This window comes from Rhinopithecus roxellana, chromosome 2 (genome assembly GCF_007565055.1).
Source record: "Rhinopithecus roxellana isolate Shanxi Qingling chromosome 2, ASM756505v1, whole genome shotgun sequence".
NCBI classification, from domain to species: domain Eukaryota; kingdom Metazoa; phylum Chordata; class Mammalia; order Primates; family Cercopithecidae; genus Rhinopithecus; species Rhinopithecus roxellana.
Window position 1 is genome coordinate 10,699,144 of NC_044550.1, and position 4,261 is coordinate 10,703,404.

The 4,261-nt window shown below is 40.3% G+C and overlaps 1 pseudogene; it reads right to left on the bottom strand.

Moving 5' to 3' along the window:
- Nucleotides 1–3,714: 3,714 nt before the first annotated feature.
- Nucleotides 3,715–3,882, bottom strand: LOC115894789 (annotated as a pseudogene).
- Between the last annotated feature and the right edge of the window lie 379 nt (nucleotides 3,883–4,261).

A 4,261-nucleotide genomic window follows, 5' to 3' on the forward strand; every position in this document is an offset into this window, starting at 1 on the left:
TTGCTGATGCCTCCCATTGGCTGAACCCAACTGGAAGTCAGAGGGCAAGAAAACCTGTTGATGCAGTCCATAGGACCCAAAAACATTGAGTAGAGGGGAAAGGGTAGAGAATAGGTTTGAAGGTGGCATTATACCAAACTTCATTTTAAAAGTGAAAGCACTCAGACCCTGTATTAGTCATAGTTCTCTAAAGAAATAGAACCAATAGAATATAGATAAACAGACAGAGATATAGATATTTCAGAAGGGATTTACTACGGGAATTGGCTCACTTGATTATGGAGGCTGAGAAGTCCCACAACATCCTGTCTGCAAGATGAAGAACAAGGGAAGATGGTAGCATGGCTCAGTCCAAGTCCAAGGGCCTGAGGACCAGAGGAACCAACAGTGTAACTCTCAGTCCTAAGCTGATGGCTTGAAAACTGGGGAGTATCTGGTGCAAGTCCTGGAGTCCAGAGGCCTGGAAGTTCTGATGTCCAAGGGCAGGAGAAGATGGGTGTCCCAGTTCCAGAAGAGAGTGAGCAAATTTGCCTTTCTTCTGCCTTTTTGTTCTGTCAGGCCCTGAGCCAACTGGATGGTATGGGCCTGCACTGGGTAAGGGGGGATCTTCCTGGTCCAGTTATTCAAATGCCAGTCTCTTCTGGAACACCCTCACAGACATACCTAGAAACAATGCTTCACCAGCAGTTATCTGCATGTCCCTGAATCCAGTCAAATTGACACCTGAAATTAACCATCCCAGACTCAAAGAATTAAATGACTTGTTTCATGTCATTGATAAAGATTCTCACTATATTTATGACCTAATAATTGGGTTGTATTCAAATAGTGATAAAGAATGAGAATACAAGTCTAAACTTGGAAAATCTGCCACAAACAGAACACCTAAATAAGTTTTGTTTTTGAAAGAGAGTGATATGCACATCTTCCACAGAATGAACATTCATTAGGAGTTTTTATGCTTTGAACTTTGCAAGTCTGATTCATCACATGTTACAAAGAAAACAATCTTAAGACGTTGAGTTTTCTTCCTGCTTCTGCCCTAATGATTATCACAGTTTATGGGACATTTAGGAGAAGCTGAAGCAGAGTATTAAATTATAGATGTTTAGTTAAATAAAACAAGATAGCTAACTCAAAGAACCTTGTTGAAGAGAGTCACAGAATTGCATCCCCAAACATGGATTTTTCATAATTAAAGGACTTTGAGACAACTTTTCAGGCTCATAGAAGTTTACAAGATGGTTCTTAAAAGAAAATTGATGTGACAAGACTTTTGAGCATAAAATACTGAAACTTTAGGAGAATAAAGCAAAAATTGTACTTTTCTTTCTTTAAAGGAAGTGATGCAGTATAGTAATTAAGTAATTAAGTCCACGTTCAAGAATCAAAATTCTTGAGCCCTCTGTTCATGGTTTCCTTTACTGTTATTTGAGAAATAAAGGCAAATCTCGCTCATACCATCAAGGTTACAGTTTTCTAATTCCTTTGGCTGAGATTTGAATGGATTTACTAAGTTCTGTTTCCTTCTTTGCCCCCCTTTTCTATGCCACAAATATTGCTTGTTCCAAGGCTTAGAGAAATTTTGTTATCTTTTCTGGTAGGTTTCTTGTGGTTCTTGTATGAGCAGCATTCTGCAAGTGGGCATAACTTATTTATGTAGTATGTGCCTTATGTGAAGGAACTTAATATTGCTTTGAAGGAAACCAGTTAGAAACTTAAAAAATCTGAATTCTAATATGTTCAAGGATAGATGATCTAAGCAGGAATCTATAGAGTGCCAAGACTATGTGTTTGCTTAGCTGGTTTTAAAATAATCTAACAAATTGGGGGATTTGATTCATTTAAAAGGATGCTACATGAAATAAGCATTTAATATTAGACTCTATATTGTTTTAAGTTACACCCTACGTGCCATGCAGCCACTAGTAAAATAAAAGGTAAGTAACTTAGATTAAGTTCACCATTATTCTGTGAAAAAAGATAAAAAGTATAACCTAAAACTTCAGAAAGTTAATACGGTCATTTTAGTAATTGATTGCAAAGGGGAAGATTATAGAGAAGTGCTATCACAATAAAGAGAGATTACTTGAAGCTTATGTTTTACAGTGAGAGGAGAAGGGAACACACATTAAGTGCTTGTTAGGTGACTGAACATTGCTGAGTGCTTTATGTATGTTGTTTTATACAATACTTTCAAAACACAGTTGGGTATGGTGGCTCATGTGTATAATCTCAACACTTTGGGAGGCCGAGGAGGGTGGATCACTTGAAGTCAGGAGTTCGAGACCAGCCTGGCCAACATGAGGAAATCTAGTCTCTACTAAAGCTACAAAAATTAGCTGGGTATGGTGGCACACACTTTTTGTCCCAGCTACTCAGGAGGCTGAGGCAGGGGAATCACTTGAACCCAGGAGGCAGAGGTTGCAGTGGGCCAAGATCGCACCACTGCATGCACTCCAGCCTGGGTGACAGGGCAAGACTACATTTCAAAAAAAAAAAAAAAAAAAAAAAGTGCTATGAGGCCTTCCATTACCATGACCTGTATATAAAAAAGGAAGTAGAGAGGTTAAATAATTGGCTGAAAGCCAAGTGCCTAGGAAGTGATGGAGCTTGGATCCTTTACAGTCAGATTCCTACATTTATCTTTTTGCCACTGAACCATCTGATATGTATTGTTTTTCTTATATTAAAATTTGCTTTGCATTGGATAATGGATAACTCAGTGTCAAAATGGATTGGCTTTATCACCTTGATGGAGCACAGAACTCATTTTAGGATGAAAATGACAGGCACAATGGAAAGCTTGCACTGTTTATTCTTCACTGAAGAGCCCTAGCCTTGTGCTTTCCATGTAGTGTTTGCTTCATGAATAAATAAAATCTAAGCAGATCCTCTGTTTAAATTATGATTTCCTGAGCTGAGTGAAAATAGATTAAAAGAAATACTAAAATATTTGTAGTTGTCATTATTTATGAAGTTCATTGGTCAACTAGGTTATGAAAATCTTTCGTAACTCACATTCACCCCCCTTTTAGAACACAGATGTATTAAAGGGGTGGCTCTGGGATCTCCTTCATGCCAAAAAGGGCCTGTGGAAACTGTGTGACCTTGAGAAAGTTGCTTAACCTCTCCAAACCTTATTCCTTCTTTAGCCAAATAGGGACAATTCCTTATCAGCCAAAGGTGGAAAGTCTAGGTAGTTACGTTTTTTTCATTGTTAAAAACATTCATTTTGATATATAAGTCAGTAGAGTTTCCACTCTGCCACAGAAGCCTCTATGAAGAGCCCTGTGCCATCCAACCAGGAAACATATTTATTTATTTATTTGAGATAGGGTCTTGCTCTGTCACTCAGGCTAGGTGCCTGAGTGCAGTGGTGCCATCATAGCTCACTGCAGCCTCAACCTCCCAGGCTCAAGCAATCTTCCCACTTCAGCCTCTGGAGTAACTGGAACTATAGGCTCAGCTAATTTTTGTATATTTTGTAGAGTTGGAGTTTTGCCTTGCTGCCCAGGCTGATCTCTAATCCTGGGCTCAAGTGATCCACCTGCCTCGACCTCCCAAAGTGCTGGATTATAGGTGTGAGCCACCGTGCCTGGCCAACTAGGGAACATTTGAATGATGCCCCATTTCTTATCCCCATCAGAGTGCACACCTCCATGTTGTTCCTGCCCATTGATAGCTTCCAAATCCAGATGATCAAATAGTTCTTTATCTCCAAAGCAGGCTCAAAACGATTGGTTCAGACATCCCAGGCTCTACACCCTTCTTTGGTTCCAGGTAAGTCATGAGACGAATAAAGCCCCAGCAGATGCAAAATTGGCTGCCCTTGAAAAGTTACTGCAGCCTCTGCTTGGCTTCTTTGCCCAGCGTCACCATGGAGATGGCCAGGGTGGCATGGTGAGGTAATATTTGCTTTCTGATGCCCCTTGTGATAGGATTTGTGACATGAAAATTCTAACTCCTGGACCCATGATATGGTCCCACCTTACTCTCCAGCCTTCTCTCTTTTACTCTCCTTTCTGTTGCTTTCTTATACTCTCCTTTTTGCTGCAGGTCCCAGCACTCCTTCTTCAAGCTTTCTTCCACTAGAATCCCTTCCACCCACATCCACTCTGCAACCCTCTGTCACACAGCTCTGATGTTTCTTCAAGGCCTAGGCTGTGCCTTGCAGCCTCCGCATTGCCCTTCATCAACCAGGGAGCCCAGTATATTAAAGGAGCTCAACAAACATTTTTTGGAATAAACCAGAAATAGA